This window comes from Myotis myotis, unplaced genomic scaffold, assembly GCF_014108235.1.
Source record: "Myotis myotis isolate mMyoMyo1 unplaced genomic scaffold, mMyoMyo1.p scaffold_m19_p_2, whole genome shotgun sequence".
In the NCBI taxonomy this organism is placed as follows: domain Eukaryota; kingdom Metazoa; phylum Chordata; class Mammalia; order Chiroptera; family Vespertilionidae; genus Myotis; species Myotis myotis.
The window spans coordinates 127,507,246-127,530,733 of record NW_023416324.1 but is presented as its reverse complement, the minus strand read 5'-3'; the positions used below and the strand labels follow the sequence as shown (position 1 = coordinate 127,530,733).

Below are 23,488 nucleotides of genomic sequence, written 5' to 3'. Positions count from 1 at the left end.
AGGAGAAAACCCCTCTTGGTATCATGAAAATTAAGAGATTTTGAGACTGATAAAAAAAGTTTCTCATGGGTATAAGATGAAAATTTCTTCTTGCAGCAAAATACACTGAGTGGCCAGATTATTATGACTGGCCAGATTATTATGACCACCCCATCAGTACTTCATTGGGCCACATTTTGCCTTCAATACTGCAGCGATTCTTCTTGGCATTGACTCCATGAGATGTTGAAATGTGATGCGAGGAATCTGACACCATGCCTGATGAATAGCACTGTCCAGTTCTGTGAGATGTGATGGTTGTGGAACCAGCTGCCTGATGGCTCTTTTAACTTCATCCCACAAATGCTCAATTGGATTGAGATCTGCTGATTGTGGGGGCCACCTAAGCAAGGTAAAGTCTCCCGTGTGTTCTTGAAACCACTCCTGCACAATATGAGCACCGTGGCATGGCGCATTGTCTTGTTGGAAGAAGCCATCTCCATTGGGATATGCCACCAACATGATAGAATGAACCTGATCAGCAATGATACTTAGGTATGTTGTGCTCTTCAGACATTTATAATGGTCTGGTCCTTTAGCAACTTCAGCGGGAAATTATAGCTAATTTGCCTACAAATGTCAGGTGGCCATAATAATCTGGCCACTCAATGTAGGTGGTATATTCTACGTGGTGTATCCATCAAGTAGAGTATTTTGGGCCAATGTGGAGAATTACTAAAATGTATCCATATTGTTAAAGGGCCAAAAAGCAAGGACTATAGGTGGATATTTGACTTAGAGATGTGATATACACTTAAATTATTTTATAAGCACTTTCAGAGGGATTGTGGAACATGGTATGCAGAAGAAAAATTCAATTACCTAGAAATAATAGGGTAGATAAACAGGTGAAGTTAATTCTGAAGAGCTTTTTAAAAATGTATGCATAACATAACACGATGCCCTACTATATCCTAGAAACTTCGTGGCTCTGCAGTTAGCTGATCATGTATGCATGTCTCCTTCACTAGGCCGCGCGTTTTTAATGGTGACTGCATCACCATAGAGCTTACAATGATATAGTTTATGTTTATGCATTTAAATTCTTACTGAATATGCAGGAGGAGGTGGGCTCATGTAGAAGTTAGCCCTTGAGCAATAACCCAGAAAAGTTGTTTTATAAAACTGGAATTTCAAGCATTATACTATTTTGATTACCAACAGGATCTACCTATCATTTTACTATTTCCTTCTTTCTAAATTTTCTTTTGAAGACATCTAAATGTTAGATAAATTACTGTATACTTTCTCTTCAATAATTGTATAAGTATTATTCCTTTCAATCTCACTGCACAGTCTCTGACTTTTGTTGCATTAAAGAAATATTTCATATTTTTCTAAGTAACTCATTCTTTTTTTTTCTTTCTCTCCTTTTAGGTGATTTTATATATATATTTACAAGAGGTCTAAAAGGAAAGTAACCATGCATGTCGAGGCCATTTAATCAACTCATTATATCAATTTCATCAACCATTAGGGTAAGAGAATCATCTAGCTTATGCTTTCTAATTTAATAATATAGGCTTTGATATAATCCTATTTAATAAAAGAGAAACAAATAATTGGCGTACGACCTCTACCCTTCCCATTGGCTAATCAGGGCAATATGCAAATTACAGCCAGCCAAGATGGCGGCCGGCAGCCAGGCAGCTTGAAACTAAAATGAGGCTTGCTTGCTTCAGTGACAGAGGACTCCAACTTCCCCACCTGCCGCTGCAGGCCTCTGAGCTGCAACACTAAGCAACTATGTTACAAATATAGAAGCTAAACAAAACCCCAGAAACCTGCTTTAGTCCGCCGGGCTTCAGCCAGCAGGATCACAACATTGTAAGCAAAGGTCAGAAACCTACTTTCAGCAGCAGAGGCCTAAGAGCTGGAGCCAAGCCTCAAAGCTAAAGCTGGTTCAGAATAAAAAAAGAAAGAAAAAAAGGAGCAGTTGGGAGCTTCAGTCACCCGCCAGCCTGAAAACAGCCCTCAGCCCCTCACCCAGACTGGCCAGGCACCCCAGTGGGGACCCCCACCCTGAAGGGTGTGTGACCAGCTGCAAAGAGCCATCATCCCTTCACCCAGGCTGGCCAGGCACCCCAGTGGGGACCCCCACCCTGATCCAGGACACCCTTCAGGGCAAACCAGCTGGCCACCACCCGTGCACCAGGCCTCTATGCTATATAGTAAAAGGGTAATATGCCTCCCAGCACCGGGATCAGCGTGACAGGGGGCAGTCCCCAAACCCCCTGATCTCCCTGCAGCTCTGTGTGTGACAAGGGGCGGGGCCACAACCTCCCTATCCACCCTGCTCTGTTCATGATAGGGGAAGGCGCCCCAACCCCCTGATCAGACCTGCTCTGTGCCTGATAGGGGGGAGCTCCCAACACCCTGATCACCCTGGGCCTCTGTACGTGACAGGGGGCGGAGCCGCAACCTCCCCATTGACCCTGCCTTGAGTGTGACAAGGTACGGTGCCCCAACCCCCCAATTGGCCCTACCCTGAGCGTGACTGAGGGTGGCATCACAACCTCCTGATCGCCCTGCTCTGTGCATGGCAAGGGGTGGCACCCCAATTCCCCAATCGGCCCTGCTCTGAGCCCGACCATGGGCTGCACCTAGGGATTGTGCCTGCCCTCTGCCACCCGGGAGCAGGACTAAGCCAGCAGGTTGTTATCTCCCGAGGGGTCCCAGACTGCCAGAGGGCACAGGCCGGGCTGAAGCACCCCCTTTCCCCCCCGAGTGCACACATTTTTGTGCACTGGGCCTCTAGTATTTAAAGAATTGCCTTCAATTTTGGATTTTAAATGGAAATAATTTAAGACAAAGAAATATCCTACTCATTATCAGTCTTTCTGATTTTTCTGTCTTTTCCTACTTTTGTGTTTTGTTTTGTTGTTGTTTTGTTCCTCTTGGCCTCCAATGCCTCTTCTGATACCTAAACAACTGATTATGCGGAAAGTGTAAATTCCTTCCTGCCTATGATGCTTAATTGTTATCTTCCAGCTGCCCAGTCATCTAGAACTTCCACTTATGGTTTAATTACTGCTAATGTTCTAATGACAATGCTGGCAGAAAAAGACATTTTTAAAAAAGAAAGATTATTTAAAATTAAAAATCACAGGCCCAGATGGGATTTTAAATATTTTTTAACTATATCCAGAAATTTTGCTAAAATAGGTTGAAAATACATCATTATTGACAGTATGCAATAATGTATTGATTAACTGCTATGTGTTATGTGCTGGGGCTAGCTATTAAGAGAGAGCTTGCCAGTGGGGCAAATCATCTGTAAACAAATGTGTTTATTTATTTTGAATTATGTGCAAAGTATAATGGTAATTAGATTATACTGTTAAAAAAATGTCACAGATACAATTGTAGACATAGTGTCCTGGTCTCTTTGTCTTTCTGCCTTAGTACTGTCCATTTCTAGATTTTTATTTTCTTCCCTTTTCCATATCCTCATCCTATTCCTGTATGTTGATACATCTTTTTCTCTCCATATTTCCTATGAAATATGAAAAAATAAAGCAAATTAGATGTTGGGGTTTTTTTGCAGGCATATTCTGGGATTATCCAACTGAACCAGTGTATCTCATTTGCAGACCCATGAATCAATGGTTATTTATTTAATATCCATTAGTGTATTATACATGGTAATGGATCTGGAAGAAGATTAAGATCTTTGTCTGCAACCAGCTATCTGTCTTTTGGAGACAGAACCGACAAATATACATGTCTCATTGAAGTCTCTAACCCACTTATCTATTAATTCATTCATGCATGCAACAAACATTTATTGAGTGTCTATTATGAACTGCAGCTGTAATAGGCACAATATTTTATTTTCAAAAATGCAGGTTACAGGAGCCAACCAACATATAAATAGAATATTTAATAAGCATCAATTGAAGTAAGCACTTGGTACTCTCTGGAAGGAAAAAATGGAAATCTAACCCATTATAGTATATCAGAAATATTATAGCTAGAGGAAAAGACCAGTTATTTTGAAGGCTTTTACAATAATGCAGATAAGCTGCAAATTCCTAGTCCAATGTTTCAATATGAAATTTCCATGTAGATGTATTACAATAATCTCAAACATAAACAACCCAAATAAGCCACATACTTATTAAACCTACCCACCCCTGACACACATCTGTTTTCCTTCATTACCACCTCATCAATCAGCACCCCATCTACTGAAGTTGCTCAATCTAGAAATCTTTGAGTTCTCCTTTTATCAACTCTTACATACATGAAATTTTATAGATTACAGGAACTTTATTTCCAAAATCTCTTTTGATTCTGTCTAGTTCTTATTATTCCCTCTGACATCCCCTGCTCCAAGTATAGGTATTACTTATTTTTCTGATCTCATTAAATATAATTTCTTGAGAAAGACGCCCTTACCAACATCTCCCTTAGTCTAAATTAGTTTTTATTGTTTTGTCTACAACTGTATACTCAGTTCGAAAAATTGACCTGATACATAAGAGCACTCGATAAACTTATTTTCAATGAACAATGACCAGCAATGTTTAAAATTAGGCATTTAAGTAAAAATGCTAACTTTTCACTTCTATAGTAACTCAGAGGAACTATGTGACAAACAGGCAAAAGAGGCTTAGGAGATTTTTTTTTTTTTAAGTTTAAATAATGTGAAAAGCAAATGTTTTAGGAAGATTAACTAACTAATCCCAATAGAGAAATAAATAAAAGCACATACCCAGAAGTACAGAGACCAGCTTTGAATGACAGTAGAAATAATCTTCAGTAATAAGATGACATTGGAAATGAACATATGGGTTTGGTTATAGGAAACACATGCTTTACTGATAGCAACTAAATATTTTAAAGCTCTAAGTCATTCAGAATCATTTGTTTTGTTTTCTCCTTTTTTGTCTTTTACTTTTTAACTGGCTAAACAGCTTACATTATACATGGTTCATGCTAATTATAATGTCATCATAAGTAAACGTGGATTTATACAAATCACATGGTTAGTTTAGAAGTTCCAGAGTTCTGACTTAATTTTCAATATTATTTCTGTCAAGTCTGAATATCTTTGTATATATTACTCATATGTACCCAGTTTATGAAATCTAACTTAAAATTTACGCTTTTTTTCTTTAATAAAATTTTTGATAGCAGGATACTGGTTTTTTGGAAATTTACATTAATTTGTGCTTACAGTTTTGTTTGGATTTTACAAAGTGATACATGACATGGTCCTGAAAACTATTCTGGTTTTAAGAGAAGACAATAATTATTTTCAACCTGGGGACATGGTAAGTGGCTGAACTTTCACCCTTGTTTGTAAAATGATTTTACATGAAAAGACAAGCAGTAGAACAACTGTGAGCAATTTAGGAAAGATCACTCCAGCAGAGAAGTCACAGCTGGAAAGAATCTTCACCTTCCTATGCTTATTTCAATTAATCATAAGAAACAATTGCAAAATGTCACAACTGTTCTCTAGACTCTAAATTTAAAAATGAAATAGCTCACTCAATTATGATTTTTTTCACAAAATCCAAATCATAATTTTATTTTAAAACAGACACAATCAATATGGTTTAGTATAGTCTACAAAATATTGGGCAAAAAATGATTAAAAAGTTTGCAGGGTAGGAAGGATTTTGAGGGTAACATTAAAAGTGCCACTATACCAAATTGTTGTGTAACAGAGGACTATTTTCAACTGTATCAAATTAGAAGATTCTTCCCTCAAAGTATTTAAAATGCCCCTCCCACCACTACAATATGGTAGAGGCCTCAACATTCAGTAAAACACCACCATGGCTCAAGATTAACAAAACAGAGTGACTATACCAGTGGTTCTCAACCTTGGCTGCACATTAGAATCACCTGGGAATCTTTTTAAAGTCCTGATTTCTGGGCCTAATCCTCCGGAAATTCTGTTTCTTTGTTATGGGATGGGGCCACAACATTAGTAACAAAGAAACAGAATTTCCGGATGAGACCCAGAAGTCAGGGTTTTAAAAAGATTCCCAGATGATTCTAATGTGCAGCCAAGGTTGAGAACCACTGGACTATATTTTATTCCCAATGTTACACAGCCGGCAGCCAAATGTGTGAAGAACATACTGGAAAGAATGTTCGTTTTCACAAAGCTTTCTCAATACACTACAATAAAACTTGTAATATATTGTGTGTGTGTGTGTGTGTATATATATACATATACTAGAGACCCGGTGCACAAAAATTTGTGCATTCGGGGAAGAGAGGGGGTCCCTCAGCCCGGCCTGTGCCCTCTCGCAGTCTGGGACCCCTCCGGAGATAACAACCTCCTGGCTTAGGCCTGCTCCCGGGTGGCAGAGGGCAGGCCCAATCCCTAGGTGCAGCCCCTGGTCGGGCTCAGAGCAGGGCTGATTGGGGAGTTGGGGCACCGCCTCCTGTCACACACAGAGCAGGGAAGATCAGGGGGTTGGGGCACTGCACCCTGTCACACTTAGGGCAGGTCCAATGGGGAGGTTATGGCTCTACCCCATCACACACAGAGCAGGGCCCGTGGAGTGGGGGGGGGGGGGGGGGGTTGGGGCGCCGCACCCTGTCACACACAGAGCAGTGCCGATCAGGGAGTTGGGGCACCGCAGCCTGTCAAACACAGAGCCGCAGGGCGATCAGGGGGTTGGGGAGCTCCCCCCTATCAGGCACAGAGCAGGGCTGATCAGGGGGTTGGGGCGCCTTCCCCTGTCACAAACAGAGCAGGGTGGATAGGGAGGTTGTGGCCCCACCCCCTGTCACACACAGAGCCGCAGGGCGATCAGGGGGTTTGGGCACTGCCCCCTGTCATGCTGATCCCGGTGCTGGGAGGCATATTACCCTTTTACTATATAGGATAGAGGCCTGGTGCATGGGTGGGGGCCGGCTGGTTTGCCCTGAAGGGTGTCCAGGGTCAGGGTGGGAGTCCCCACTGGGGTGCCTGGCCGGCCTGGATGAGGGGATGATGGCTGTTTGTAGCTGGTCACACATCCTTCAGGGTGGGGGTCCCCACTGGGGTGCCTGGCCAGTCTGGGTGAGGGGCTGAGGGCTGTTTTCAGGCTGGCGGGTGACTGAAGCTCCCAACTGCTCCTTTTTTTCTTTTTTCTTTTTTTATTCTGAACCAGCTTTAGCTCTGAGGCTTGGCTCCAGCTCTTAGGCCTCTGCTGTTGAAAGCAGGTATCTGGTTTGTTTGGGTTCTATAATCGAAACACTGTTTCAACTCCAGCTCTGAGATCCCGGCTGTCTGAAAGCAGGTTTCTGGGGTTTTGTTTAGCTTCTATATTTGTAACAATGTTTCAAACTTCAAACTCAGAGGCCGGCAGCGGCAGGCGGGAAACGTTGGTTTCCTCTGTCACTGAAGCAAGCAATCCTCATGTTTGCTTCAAGCTGCCTGGCTTCCAGCTGCCATCTTGGCTGGCAGTTAATTTGCATATCGCCCTGATTAGCCAATGGCAAGGGTAGCGGACCTACAGCTAATTACCATGTTTCTCTTTTATTAGATAGGATATATATACATATACATATATACATATATACTGTGTGTGTGTGTACATATATATATATATACATATATACATATATATGTATATATATACTGATAAAAGGGTAATATGCAAATTAGACTCGATGTCTTCTGGATGTCCTTCTGGTCAAAGTCACAGCAGCTGCGCGGGCCAAGGGCCAGCAGTCATTGTGAGGGCTGAGGGCCGGCAGAGCAAGCTGATTCAGAGCTGCGGCCCCATTCACAGATGCCGCTGGAGAGCCAGTTTCACAAGAGAGGCCATGGGAGAGCAGCAAGAGGCTGAGGCAGTGGGAGAGGGCAGTGCTGAGCACGAGAGGGTGGTGCTGCTTGTGAGAGGGCGGTGCTGTGGCTCCTTTTGCAGAGGTAGTGGGAGAAGAAGCTGTGTGTTCCCATCCCATTGCTGCCCGTTTGACATAGGCAGCCACAGAGGCATGGCACAGGCCGGTCCTAGTGCCACGCATCTGCAGAGGCTGGGCGTGGTGCAACCTGCTATTCCTCAACCTCCCACAGCCACAGCGTAGCCCCAGATGGCCCGCCAGCCACCAGTGGGCGGGGAGCAGGGCCAACCCTAAGAAGCGAGGGCCAGCGTGGCAGCAGCAGTGGGGTGATGGGAGCAGTGCCTTCCCCTAATCCTCCTGGTTGCCTCCCACAGAGGGAGGCCAGACTGCAGCTTAGAACTGCTCCCCATGGGGAGCGGGCCTAAGCTGTCAGTAGGGCATCCCCTGAGCTCTTCTGGACTGTGAGAGATGGCAGGCCCGGCTGAGAGACCCCCTCCCACACTGCACAAATTTTCGTGCCCACCCTGGCCAGCTCTAAGCTTCTCTAAAGGCTACAAAGTCTCAATTATAGAAGGTAAATAAACCCCAGAACAAAAGAAAAAGAAAAGAAAAAAGAAAAAAAGGAGAGGCTGGGAGCTTCCGTCACCAGAGGGTCTTGGCCAGCCTGAAAACGGCCCTCAGCCCCTCACCCAGACTGGCCAGGCACCCCAATGGGGACTCCCCCACCCTAAAGGGGGTGTTGCCAGCAGGAAAACAGCCATCAGCCCCTCACACAAGCTGGCCGGGCACCCCATCAGAGACCCCTACCCTGAAGGGGGTGTGACCAGCCTGCAAACACTCATCAGCCCCTCACATAGGCTGGCTGGGCACCCCAGCGGGACCCCCACCCTGATCCGGAACATCCTTCAGGGCAAACCAGCTGGCCCCCACACGTGCACCAGGCCTCTATCCTATAAAATAAAAGAGTAATATGCAAACTGACCCTAACAGCAGAAAGACTTGGAATGACTGGTCACTATGACACACACTGACCACCAGGGGGCAGACGCTTAATGCAGGAGCTGCCCCCTGGTGGTCAGTGTGCTCCCACTGGGGGAACTCTGCTCAGCCACAAGCCAGGCTGATGTCTGCCAGTACAGCAGTGGTGGTGGGAGCCTCTCCCACCTCCTCAGCATCACTCAGGATGTCAGACTGCAGCTTAGGCCTCCTCCCTGCTGGTAAGTGGACATCCCCTGAGGGTTCCCGGGCTTCCAGAAGGATGTCTGATTGCCAGCTTAGGCCCAATCCCCCAGAGAGTGGGCCTAAGCCAGCAGGTGGTCATCCCCCAAGGGGTCCCAGACTGCGAAAGAGCACAGGCCAGGCTGAGGAACCCCCCCATTCTCCGAGAGCATACATTTTTGTGCACCTGCCTCTAATATATATATATATATTTAATTTTCCCTTTTTACTGAATTTGTTGGGGTGACACTGGTTAACAGATTTATAGAGTTTCAGGTGTACAATTCTACAACACATCATCTGTACATTGCATTGTATGTTTACCACCCCTGGTCAAGTCTGCCTCCATCACTATTTACACCCCCAACCTCCTCCACCTCCCCCATCCCCCTATACACACACACACATACCAGGCAATCACTACACTATTGTCTGTGTCCATGAGTTTTTTTTCTTTTTTTTAATCCCTCCACCCCCTCACCCAGACTCAAACCCAACAGCTGTCAGCCTGCTCTCTGTCTATGGACTTTATCTCTATTTTTCTTTTCAGTTCATTTTGTTCATTAGATTCTGCATATGAGTAAAATCAAGTGATATTTGTCTTTCTCTAGCTGGCTTATTTCACTTAGCATAATACTCTCCAAGCCAATCCATGCTGTCACAAATGGTAAAATTTCTTTCCTTTTTACAGCAGAGTAGTAGTATTCCATTGTGTAAAATCACCACAGCTTTTTTATCCACTCATCTACTGATAGAGTATTTCACAGAACTAGAAATAATATTTCAAAAATTTATATGGAACCACAAAAGACTTCAAATAGCCACAGCAATCTTGAGAAAGAAAAACAAAGTTGTAGGAGTCATGCTACCTGGTATCAAACTATATTACAAGGCCATAGTAGCACATAGTGCCACAGAATGGCACTGACATAAAAAACAGACATATAGATCAGTGGAACAGAATAGAGAGCCCAGAATTAAACCTACACCTTTATAATCAATTAATATTTGACAAAGGAGGCAAAAATGGGGTAAAGATAGTCTATTTAATAAATGGCATTGGGAATATTGAACAAATAGACCACATTTTCACACCATACACAAAAAAACACTCAAAATGGATTAAAGACATCAATGTTAGACTTGAAACCTTAAACATCTTAGAAGAAAGCATAGACAGTAAAATCTTGGACATTTCTTGTAGTAAAACTTATATTTTAAATGAACTGTCAACATTTGAAGATGCAATAGGTAAAAACTTTATGTAAATCAAAATAAGTCAGAAACACACAGAAAGACACAAGACACAGGGTGAAGCATCCTGTGATTGACACATTGTATGAGAGGAAAGCGGCATTTGTATAGAGCAGAAGAGAGAGCAATCACATAGCCACACTGTGCAAGAGTTCTTGTGTTCTTTGTGAACCATCACTAGTTGTAATGGTGCTGATCATTGCATTGAAATGATCACGTCAGCACTCAGGCTCCACCTCTGGACTTATAACTCCCAGCCTTAATGGCCTTATCTATTTACCCTATTTTGCCAATATAAATATTGTCATTTTCTATCAGTGCCAAGACGTGAAAACATTTGAGAAGCCTGAGTTAATGGACAGTAAAATATACAAAGTTTCCATTCCTTAATACACATTCATCCCTATGTTCTTGATAGTATCCTAAATTTCAAACATATTCAGTTATGTTCATTTGATTTTGTGTGGCTCAAACGGAAAAATCTTTCCACTAAATCTCATTCTTGATGACACCCCATGTGCAAGAGCACCTGAGAGCAAAGTCTCTGAGAAGTCCTATACCTAATAAATTCCTTGCTCTCTTGAGTCTTGTATATACTAAATTTGGTCACGTCTGACCTCAGGACACATCTCTTAAAGTCAAGTCCAAAAATATTCCATAAAAAAAAAAAACACAACAACTAAACAAACCAACAAACAAATTACTTCCCTCGTTTGGACATCCTGGTGCTAAATAAATACTTGGACTGCAGTGAATTTCACATGATGACTGACACTCAAAACATGATGTTTCTATGGGAAATAGAGAAACCTGTTCGAACAAGGTTTATGTTTTTTTAAAGATTTAAATTTATTTTTTTAGAGAGAGAGAGGAAGGAAGAGGAGAGAGGAGAGAGAGAGGGGGGAGAGAGAGAGAGAGAGAGAGAGAGAGAGAGAGAGAGAGAGAGAGAGAGAGTTGTGCACCCTCTACCAGGGATCAAGCCTGCAACCCAGCATGTGCTCTGATTGGTAATCCAACTGGCAATCTTTGTGTTCAAGGGAAGACACCCAACCAATTGAGCCAAGCTGGCCTGGTCTAACAAGGTTTATTTTTAACTGAGTGTGCTGTTTATTTTATTCAGGTTATTGAACAAGGTGTGACTGTTTCCATAATTCTGGAGCTGGAAGTATTTAAGAGGTTATTTGGAAATTCAAGATATGTTTTATGTCCAGGCGACATGGCTCAGTGGTTGAGCATCAACCTTTGAACGAGGAGGTCACTGTTCAATTTCTGCTCAGGCTGTGTTGCAGGCTCAATCCCCAGTGTGGGCATGCAGGAGACAGCCAATCAATGATTCTCTCTTATCATTGATGCTTCTATCTCTCTCTTCTTCTCTGAAATCAATTATATATATATATATATATATATATATATATATATATATATATATATATTAAAGATATGTTTTACAAGGCAAGAATGTTGATTTTAATAAAAAGAAATTCATTTGGGGTAAAAATTCTTCATAAAATATATTGATAAAAAATTATTAATCAATAGTATGAATAAAATTTCCCAAGGTAACAGTATTTGTTCAGAGTCCAGCATGCAATCATTATTATTTTTGTATTATTCTTTATTGGTTAACTTATTACATATGTGTCCTTATCTTCCCATTGTCCCCCCAACCCACGCACTCATGCCCTCACCCCTCTGGTGTCTGTGTCCATTCGTTAGGCTGATATGCATGCATATAAGTCCTTCGGTTGATCTCTCCCCCTTACAACTCTCCTCCCCTACCTTCCCTCTGAGGTTTGACAGTCTGATTCATGATTCTCTATCTCTGGATCTGTTTTTGTTGTTCATTATTTCTCAAATGAGTGAGATCATGTGATATTTATCTTTCTCTGACTGGCTTATTTCACTTAGCATAATGCTCTCCAGTTCCATCCAGGCTGTTGCAAATGGTAAGAATTCCTTCTTTTTTACAGAAGCGTAATATTCTATTGTGTAAATGTACCACCATTTTTTAATCCACTCACCTGCTGATGGGCACTTAGGTTGTTTCCAAATCTTAGTTATGGTAAACTGTGCTGCTATGGACATAGGGGTGCATTTATCCTTTCTGATTGGTTCTTTAGTTTCTTGGGACATAGTAGTCCTAGAAGAGGGATCACTGGGTCAAATGAGAGCTCCATTTTTAATTTTTTGAGGAAACACCATAGTGTTCTCCACAGTGGTTGCACCAGTCTGCATTCCCACCAGCAGTGCACGAGGGTTCTTTTTTCTCCACATCCTCGCCAGCACTTGTCATTATTGTTAAAACAATACAGTCTAGGAAACAATACAATCTTAAAGATCTTTCATACTACCACTGACACTGACTCTAATCAATGAACTGGCCAACAGCATGTTCCTGTACATAAATAAGCATTGGCTCAGTTTAGATAATATGACTGTGACAGATGGTTGGCCATCCTGCTGATGCAGGTTCCTTTTCTCTTTCTGTAAAATTGTCTGGAAGGCAGAAACTATCATTTCTAGTCCCCTTTCGTCTTCCGGGGCCATGTGGGTAATATTCATTAAATGGAATGTGAAAAGTATAGACTGCCCAAATTCATATTTTTATTCTGCCAACTATCACTGTGAATTTAGGAAAGTTATTTAAATTCTCTGAGGCTTGGTTCCCTTTTCCATAATAGGCTAATAAAGGACCTCACTACTAGACTGGTCATGAGGACTAAATATCCAGTACTTGGCACATAGTGGGTAGATGAATATGTTTACTAAATAAAAATTTTAATGTATCCATAATTTATTTTAGTTATTCAATTATGTACATTTCTAAAATTCAGGTTCCAAATCTGAGGTAAAATGTTTAAAATGTTTAAAGAAAATAGTGAAATAAGATTCATTATATACTTTCATTATGAGTAAAAGTTAAGAACTGAAGACAAAGCCATCATGTATTAATAAAGGGTTTATAATTTAACGATTACCAAAAGATATGATGCTATGACTTTCAAATAATGTTCTGACTCTTTGAGCTTTGAGAACAAAATTGTACAGTCGTACTAACCAAGTACACCCCACCCTAATCCTGAATTGTCCTGCTAGGACTATATATTTGTTTTCATATTCACTCAATGTGATAATGGCTGAGGGAAAAGTAGGCATATAATCTTAAATTTATACTTTAATGTATGCTTCATTGCAAACACTTTGTATCTTTAAAATTCAGTCTTTTTTGACAAAGTGTTCCTTAAATATCCTGTTTCTTAAACTTCCAACCCAAACATTGTTGGCAATTCCGACTCAGAGAGTTCTAAATAAAAATATAGGACAAATAACAGAAAATCTACTTTTTCCAAATTGTTTCTCTATGGCTCTGTTAGACATGCTAACGTACAGTGTGGGTGCTCCTTATATATGTAAATGAGTGAATGTTGATTTTTCTAAATTAAGCATTCAGAAAGAAATTAAAATGTAAGAAAAGAAAAAACATAGTGATATCTCTGTTAATGAAAACTCTTGTGGCCTTTTGTGTTTTGTAGTTTGAGACCTATTTACACTAATAAAATAGAAACATGCAAATTGACCATCCCCCCGCTATGCCCACCAGCCAATGAGAGTGATATGCAAATTAACACAACAAAGATGGCGGTTAATTTGCATACACAGGCCCGGAACGAAGACTGAAGACAGCACAGAAGGAAGCCAAGCACTACAGAAGGGAGCGAAGCAGGGGAGAAGGGAATGGACCTGAGGCAGCGGACACGGGAGGGAGTGAGGCAGCAGAGACGAGAGGGAGCAAAGTGGCGGAGAAGGGGGGAGCAAGGTGGCAGAGACGCGAGGGAGTGAGGCAGTGAACATGGGAAGGAGCAAGGCAATGGAGAAGGCAGGGAGCCAAGGCAGCAGAGACGAGAGGGAGCGAAGTGGCAGAGATGGGAGGAAGCGAGGCAGTGGAGAAGGGAGGGAGCGAGATGGCAGAGATGGGAGGGAGGGAGGCAGCAGAGATGAGAGGGAGCTAGGCGGCGGACATGGGAGGAAGTGAAGCAGCGGAGACAAGAGGGAGCAAGGCAGTGGAGAAGGGAGCGAAGCCCACCTCAGTGGGCTTCGCTCCCTTCTCTGCTTCGCTCTGGCCTCAGAAAGCTCTATTCTTGCAGGAATCTTCCTGCAACGGGTCTCTGAGCTGCACTCTAAGAAACAATGTTGCAATTATAGAAGTTAAACAAACCCCAGAAACCTACTTTCAGCCAGCTGGGCCTCAGAGCTGGAGCTGCAACAGTGTTTCAATTATAGAAGCCAAACAAACCCAGATACCTGCTTTCAGCAGCCGAGGGCTCAAGCTGGAGCCGGGCCTCAGAGCTAAAGCCGGCTCTCAGTTCCAGTGACAGCCATAGAAGTTAAATAAATCCCAGAATAAAAAAAACAAAAAAAGGAGAGGTTGGGAGCTTCAGTCACCCGTCAGCCTGAAAACGGCCCTCAGCCCCATACCCAGACTGGGCAGGCACCCCAGTGGGGACTCCCACCCTGAAGGGGGTGTGACCAGCTGCAAACAGCCATCTGCCCCTCATCCAGGCTGGCCAGGCACCCCAGTGGGATCCCCACCCTTATCTGGGACACCATTCAGGGCAAACCAGCCGGCCCCCACCCATACACAAGGCCTCTATCCTATATAGTAAAAGGGTAATATGCAAACTGACCCTAACAGCAGAAAGACTGGGAATGACTGATCACTATGACACACACTGACCACCAGGGAGCAGACGCTCAATGTAGGAGCTGCCCTCTGTTGGTCAGGGCACTCTCTCATGGGAGGAGCTCAGCTCAGCCACAAGCCAGGCTGATGGCTGCCAGTACAGTGGTGGTGGTGGGAGCCTCTCCTGCCTCTTCAGCGGCACTAAGGATGTCTGACTGCAGCTTCGGCCTGCTCCCCGCTGGCAAGTGGACATCCCCCAGGGGCTGCCGGGCTGCCAGAAGAATGTCTGATTGCCAGCTTAGGTCCAATCCCCTGGGGAGCAGGCCTCAGCCAGCAGATGGTCATCCCCTGAGGGATCCCAGACTGTGAGAGGGCACAGGCCAGGCTGAGGGACTTTCCCCGCCCCCCGAGTGCACAAATTTTTGTGCACCGGGACTCTAGTTTATAATAAAAACTCTTGCTCAAGCTTAATTTTGGGGAAGTGATACAGCAGATTGTTTTAGAGTTCTCCCTGGAGTTTTAGCTTCTGTTTTTTACCAGGAACATTAAGATGATCTTCAAATGCACTTCTGGGCTTGGGAGAAAATCAGGTTTAAATATATAATAATGATAATCCTGCATATAGTTAGTTAACACTCCCCTGACCCCAACTGTATAAGGGTATTTTCCTCATGTATATTAAACTGATGAGAGAATGACATAATTGACACCATATATATTACCTTTGAAAATCAAGATTATGGAATGGTTAAAAAAAACTCATACAAATATTTATTTTAAAATGTATTTGTAATGTATCTTATTTTAAATAATAAAACAATACATGGTTAATTTAAAAGAAATAATTAAATTATTGATTTTGTTCATGATAAAAATAAACAATTTCCATATATACCATTATAAATTTACAGTAATAACAGGACAGAGTGAGAGAGAATAATAGAAAACAATCACTCTGCTGTTATTTTGATTTCCAGGTATTTAATGTCAGCGAAAGAAGAAAGAAAGAAAGAAAGACAGAAAGAAAGAAAGAAAGAAAGAAAGAAAGAAGAAAGAAGAAAGAACAGAGAGAGAGAGAAGAAAGAAGAAAGAAAGAAAGAAAGAAAGAAAGAAAGAAATTATTGAAACAAAATATAAGATTTTTTACTTTTATAAATGAAATCTAAATATAAACTAAGAACAACATGTTTTAATTATTTTTCCATGTTTTCAAAATGCATTCTTTAAGATGATTCTAGTCTACCTTAAAGGCCATGGTGTTTCAAAGCCATAATAATACTAAACATTTCATTATAGTTGTATTTTCTCTGCAAAGGCTCTTAGGAACTACTAGAACTTCTGGCACATAATTACAATTACCTACTTATCTTTTTTATATTTTAATCTGCTATTTAAGGTCTAGAGATTAATGCTAAGTAATTTTGTGTACAGCATTTACTCTAATAATTTATGAATCTGATACCTAAGGAATTAATCTGTAACCATTTGTGACTCATAATCCTTTGTCCTGCAAGAAGTAAACAGTAAGGGCAAACATGACAATCAAAGAGGAGACACTAGGATCTATAATAATAAAAGTGTAATATGCTAATTAGACTGGTTATCCTTCCGGTCGACCTTCTGGACAAAACCAGGGCTGCAGAGGGAAGCCCAGGTCCCAGGTGCCTGCCAGTGGCTGGAGGGAAGCCCAGGTCCCGGGTGCCAGAGGAAAGCCAGTGCCAGCAGCTGGGGGACGGAAGGCCTCCTCTTGCATGAATTTCATGCATTGGGCCTTTAGTGAGTTCAATAAACCAAAGAAAGGTTGTATTAAAACATATGTGACATCCTCTCTTTATCCTCGATTCCTCAGTGGGGTCTGCAGAGAAGAGGCATAGGGACATCCTTACATCCTAATTTGGCTAAAAAGATATGTGATGGTAGCCAGTCTGCAGGAGAGATTTCTAAAAGAAATGGAGATTTGAGATGAATGTAAGCGACCATGAGCAGGTTATTATTTGACCCGAGAAGATAGATCTCATTGATCCAAGTCTAGTTTTTGCCACAAAGCTAAATATCAGGTGTCCTAGTCTGAAAGGGCAACATTTCCTGAAAGAGGGCTGAGGGAAGCAGGCAAATACAGCTTGCATTCAAGCAGAACATTTTATTTTCTCTATCACTTCAGCTGTTCCTCATCTCCAGAGGCTGCCAGCCATGATCATTTGGGAAGTTACAATGGATCTATTCTATTCAATCCTCTTGTGGGGATAGGTCATTACACCAGCAGTGTGGGACTTCCCACAACAGATTTTCCTTCTAGTGCTAATTTGTTTTTCTCTGGAGCAATACGCAGAGGCACTAATCATGATGGTTTATCGTAAATTTTTTGTGGTACTTTTTTTAATCTCCGCAGCAGCTGCAAAACTGGTAAATACATGCATTAAAGCTATTAAATTTTTTAAAATCATGTAAAAGGCATAACATACCAGTAATGTGTGTGTGATAGAAGGGTTTATTATAGAAATAAACATACACTATAATTACTTACAAGACAGAACTAGTGATTTTAAGAACTACATGCCCTGAAAATTCTCTAATCTATACCAATAAAAGGGTAATATGCAAATGGTCAGGACGCCCTCATGTGTAACAACCAATTAGCAGAATGCTGCATGCACAGCAAGCACAGGTGGGCAGGGACTTGCAGCATCAGGGATTGGGCCAGGGCCTGGCAGAGGCCTCCCACACTGTGACAGGGCATAAGCCAGGCTGGGGGAACGTCCCCCTCCCCGAGTGCACAAATTTTGTGCACCGGGCCACTAGTCCTATATAATAAAACCTTAATATGCAATTCAATCAAATGGTGGAATGACCAGCAGAATGACTGGTCACTGTGATGCGCACTGACCACCAGGGAGCAGATGCTCAGTGCATCTGCTCCTATGATGAGTGTCTGCTCCCTTGAGAGGGAAGCAACTGGCAACGACAATCGGGGGGCAGGGCCAGCCAGAGGGCAGCACCAGGCCGCCAGCCAAGGTGAGGGCCAGCGGGGAGCTCCGATTACCCTGCCCACTGGTTGCCCCACAGATCAGCCCTGGTCGCGAGCTAGGCCTAAGGACCATATCCTATATATTGGGAACAGTCTCTTAGATTTAAAAATTGAAACCTGGCAAGGCTACTCTAACACTGAAAAAACAGGATGATGCAGTGATGACATGCATGGACTTTGGCTTGCACATTTTGTGGTCAGCCTGATTCTGACACTTATAACTGTGTGACAAAGCCAATTATTTAAATTCTCTCTGCTTCAGTTTTTCCACCCATAATATGGGGAAAATGGTACTACTGCCTCAGAAGGATCATGTTATGTACTACTTTTTATAATCAGGGCAAAAAAAATGTAGCTGCCCATACAACAGCAAGATGTCTTTCACCTGTATGAAAAGTATGGTCACTGGTGTGTGCAGCATCCCCAGATTGCAGGGCGGGTTGAGGGACCACCCCATGCACAAATATCGAGCACTGGACCTCTAGTCCTATCTAATAATAGAAAAACATGGTAATTAACCATACCTCTGCTACGCTTCCCATTGGCTAATCAGGGCGATATGCAAATTAACTGCCAACCAAGATGGTGGCCGGCAGCCAAGCAGTTTGAACATGAGGCTTGGTTGCTCCGGCGATGGAGTAAGCCAAGCTACCCCGCCTGCTGCGGCTAGGCTCTGAGCTGCACTCTAAGCAACTATGTTGCAATTATAGAAGCTAAACAAACCCCAGCTACCTGCTTTCAGCCAGCCAGCCTCGGAGCTGGAGCAGCAACTAAGTTTCAATTACAGAAGGTAAATAAATCCCAGAATGAAAAAAAAAAAAAAAAAAGGAGAGACTGGGAGCTTCAGTTGAAGGCTTGGCCCACCTGAAAACAGCCCTCAGCCCCTCATCCAGGCTGGCCAGGCACCCCAGTGGGGACTCCCACCCTGAAGGGGGTGTGACCAGCTGCAAACAGCCATCTGCCCCTCACACAGGCTGGCCAGGCACCCAAGCGGGACCCCCACCCTGATCTGGGACACCATTCAGGGCAAACCAGCCGGCCCCCACCCATACACAAGGCCTCTATCCTATATAGTAAAAGGGTAATATGCAAACTGACCCTAACAGCAGAAAGACTGGGAATGACTGATCACTATGACACACACTGACCACCAGGGAGCAGACGCTCAATGCAGGAGCTGCCCTCTGGTGGTCAGTGAGCTCCCACATGGAGGAGCTCAGCCACAAGTCAGGCTGATGGCTGCCAGTACAGCAATGGTGGTGGGAGCCTCTCCTGCCTCCTCAGCAGCGCTAAAGATGTCCGACTGCAGCTCCGGCCTGCTCCCCGCTGGCAAGTGGACATCCCCCTAGGGCTGCCGGGCTGCCAGAAGAATGTCTGATTGCCAGCTTAGGTCCAATCCCCTGGGGAGCAGGCCTCAGTCAGCAGAAGGTCATCCCCCGAGGGGTCTCAGACTGTGAGAGGGCACAGGCCAGGCTGAGGGACCTTCCCCACCTCCCTGAGTGCACAAATTTTTGTGCACTGGGCCTCTAGTCTATATATATATATATATATATATATATATATATATATATATATATATATATATATAAAAGCCTACGTGACTGAACGACCAAAAGACCAAATGACCGAGGGGCACCAGGTGTAGGGCTCAGGGCTGGTGAGCACTGCTTTGGCTGGTGAGTGACACTGTGGTGGCGTGAGCCTCTCCAGATTGGGACTGACTGGGTGGGAGACCTCCAGCAGGCAGAGTGGAGCCAGGATTAGCAGGAGTGGCAGGCAGGAGTGGCAGGCTGCATTGGACTGCTGGTTTTGGCCCAATCCCCGCAGGCCATGTCTATGGACCCCACTGGTATACAAATCCGTGCACTGGGCCTCTAGTACTGTTATAGGGCTTCTAAATAAGGGCACATTCATGAAATTAGGGAGACTAGAGTCATTTTATGGTCAATCAAATGAGAAAGTGACAGATTCTTATTCTCTGCCTAAATATAAAACAATACAAAAAAATATGCAGGTATCTCTCTTGGTATATATTATCTTTATTAATGCATATTTATTAATAAAGTCTGTTAATCTAAACAAATATCATGTTATTCTAAATCGTAATTATGTAACATGTACTAGAGATAACAGATGTATCCCCCTCTCCCCACCAACCACCTCCCATATGGATTGATTGGGTAGAATTAGAACCCAATAATGAAAGCAACATCCTTGCAGATTTTAGCTTAAAGTCATTATTTCAGGGTTAACTGAAGATAGTAAGAAGATAATGATCTTTCTCCAACAGAAATAGTCAAACAGAGTTTGCATGAGCCTTGGAAAATAATATGGAAACAAATGAAACATTGTAGGTGGCATTTAAACTCCTACAAATGCCAGGGTTTACATTTTCTAAGTAAGGGACACTATATTTATACATACATACAAGATTTGTAACCCCTTCTCTTCTCTGTAATGCTTCTGTTACATTTTCCCCTCACCTCTGTATATACTTCTAGTCTGGCACTTGAAAATTTATTTAAATAGATACCAAATGAATACCATTAAATCTAATACTCAATTTTTTGTTTTGCAACTATTAATTTTCTCTCTAAAGAGTTTTATGTTATCAATTGAGTGTATCATAATTAATTTAATCAATTATTAGATTGAGCATTTACTTTTCTTTCATTTATCCCAATAATTTTAAAATGTTGATTATTATAATATGATGATAATTATTATAATGTCTATTATGATATAGAATATTACAAACAATTTAGAATCATTGGTATTTGAATGGTTTGTCATACAATATTAATATGCTCTGTATACACACTTTGCTCTTACCTATTAATTTTTTTTGGTAGGAAATAATTAAAAGTTTCAAATCCCCACAAATGTCCTAGTTTATATTTCAAGTCACATAAATAAATATCAATGAGTTAATGATGTACAGTTGACCCTTGAATAGTGTGGAGGTTAGAGGCATAGGTGAAAATCCATGAATAATTTTCTCCTCTTTCTCTTTCTTCCCTCCCTTCCTTTCTCTCTCTCTCTGTCTCTCTCTCTCTCTCTCCTTTCTTTCCTTCCTTTCCCTCCTTTCCTTCTCTTCCTTCCTTCCTCCCTTCCTTCCTTCCTTCCTTCCTTCCTTCCTTCCTTCCTTCCTTCCTTCCTTCCTTCCTTCCTTCCTCTTTTCTAGACTGTTCCCAGGCTTTCTGCACAGAGCTATGCACATGTAGAACAAGCCTGTTTCCTAAGCTGGGATTTGGAATCAGCTCACTAGTGGATTGCACCAGTCAACAGACAACTGGTAAGGTATGAGGTGGGTGGCTAAATGTATAACTTTGACTTCCCCAAAGTTAATTACTAAAAGCCTCTGGTTGACTTAGCATTAAAACACAAACAGTCAACACATATTTTGTATGTCCTATGTATTACATACTGTATTTTTACAATAAGGTAAACTAGATAAAAATTGTTATTAAGAAATAATAAGGAAGAGAAAATATAGTTACATCATTTATTGAAAAAAATCTGTGTATAAATGGACTTATGTAGTTCAAATCTGTGTTTTTTAAGGGTCAACCGTATATGATGTAAACATGTAATGCATTATTATAAATTAATGTATTTTATTATAACAAAATAAATATATCCAGCATGCTAACAATTACAACTCATTAATATACAGTAAAAAAAATTGGGTGTTACTTTGTCCCAGGGGTGGGCAACCGCTGGCACGCGTGCCAAACATGGCACGCCAGTAACTTTTGCTGGCACGCGAAACCCTCTCTTATAATCTTCCATTTACAATTTTTTTCTTAATATAGACTTTTTTATTTTTCAGATGAATTCAGTGTAGGTGCATCTTAGATAAATAAATAATTTTACATAACAAGTTATCTTAAAGACCATAGACATGGATTGACGAGAGAGGGGAAGAGCAATTTCTATGCCTCTGCCTAAACTCTCTCTGCCTTCCTAGATCCAACCAGTGTTTTGGTTTCATCCACATACTCTTGTGAATCTTTGTACTCAGTGATGAATTTTGTTAAATCTCATAATAGGAGTAGCCTGACGGATGAAACTAATAGCTCGTGCATATCTCTGAAGGTCACGAAATATAAACCTGATGTAAAATCTCTGTCATCAGTGATGCAGCAGGAAAAGTCCCACTGATAATATCAAACGGAGTTGTAAAGTTTTCTGTCACACTATCAGTGTACATGTATACATTAAAAAATAAATGTATTTTTTTATCATCATATACTGTGTTTTTGTCGCTCGAATGAATTTTATTATTTCTTCAAGGTTCTTCACATACGTACACCTTAAGAGATATCAAGTAGGTGTAACATGTTCTCAAAAAATTAGGGTTGGCATGCACTCACAAAAAGGTTGCCCAACCCTGCTTTATCCTAAGGGATATTAGAAGTAACAGTTTAGTTCACCAAGACAAAATGCACAAACACTCCTGAAAAAACAGTTATTTTCTGTCGTGTAATTGGATACACGAAGTGTTAAACAGTTTTTTAAATTAATTTGATGGGCCAATGGGGATGCTAGATGTTTCAAGTAAGTGATTTAGCCCTTTTAAAACATGAAAATCAAGTTATACTATTTTAAAAAGATAATCAGAAGTGACTATATAGATGTAAGTACATGGGAACATTCCTGATGCAAATGCAAAGGCTACAAGTTACCACAATTTTGTTTTGTAAGTCTTGGGCGAGGGCTTCTGAGGAACATTGCTGTAAGACATGGACATCCTCATAGAAACAAAGAAAGTGGGTGTCATCTTTTTTAATGGAAGAGAAACAAGGCTCAAAAACTAATTAAACTTGCTGCAACAGAAATGAAAGCATTTTGATGCAACGTATTAAAGGGAAAATGCTGTGAAATTAACAGTAATCAAAAGCTAATTAAGGTTGATGCAATAGGAACAGTCAAAGAATGCTTGATAACATTTATTGAACCAAGGAAACATGGTTGTCAAAGAAAGAACACATGTGGAATAAAATTCAAGCAATTACAGAAAAAAGCTAAAATATAGACTCCAATGGGAAATTATATACAAATACAGAGAAATTTGAAATACACAATTCCTGGTAGAATCCTGATTCAATTCATGAACATGTCTCTATGAGAAATAAGAGATGGCAAGGAATAATGCTGTATTTTAGTGCCTCTCTTTTACTACCCATAATTACTTATAACTCTCAAATGATAATGATAAAGTTCTTTTTTATTGGATAAATTATTTCATAAGATCTATAAAGAGTACATAGCTACTTACACTTACTTAATCTATGAGATGGTAACTAAATTCAGTATCTTCCTGAATATGTACTCCAAGAAAGTAGAATTTTGATGTTTCCTTCCTGACTGTTAAATAAGTGACCCTGACTTGCATATTTGCGATTGAGATATGATTGCCTTTATTCTTTCAGACTCACTTCCCTTCATCTTGGTTGATGTCAATTAAATAG

General features: G+C 41.7%; 1 protein-coding gene and 1 non-coding gene across 4 annotated transcripts in view; both read right to left on the bottom strand.

Annotated features, from left to right (window-relative positions):
- The window catches only part of CADM2 (cell adhesion molecule 2), a 1,212,655-nt gene that overhangs the window by 232,535 nt on the left and 956,632 nt on the right, over positions 1–23,488 (bottom strand). The gene's annotated exons all lie outside the window — the stretch shown is intronic.
- LOC118677958 lies at positions 21,198–21,321 on the bottom strand. The gene has a single exon (XR_004974661.1). It is a non-coding gene; the product is annotated as a small nucleolar RNA SNORA65 (small nucleolar RNA).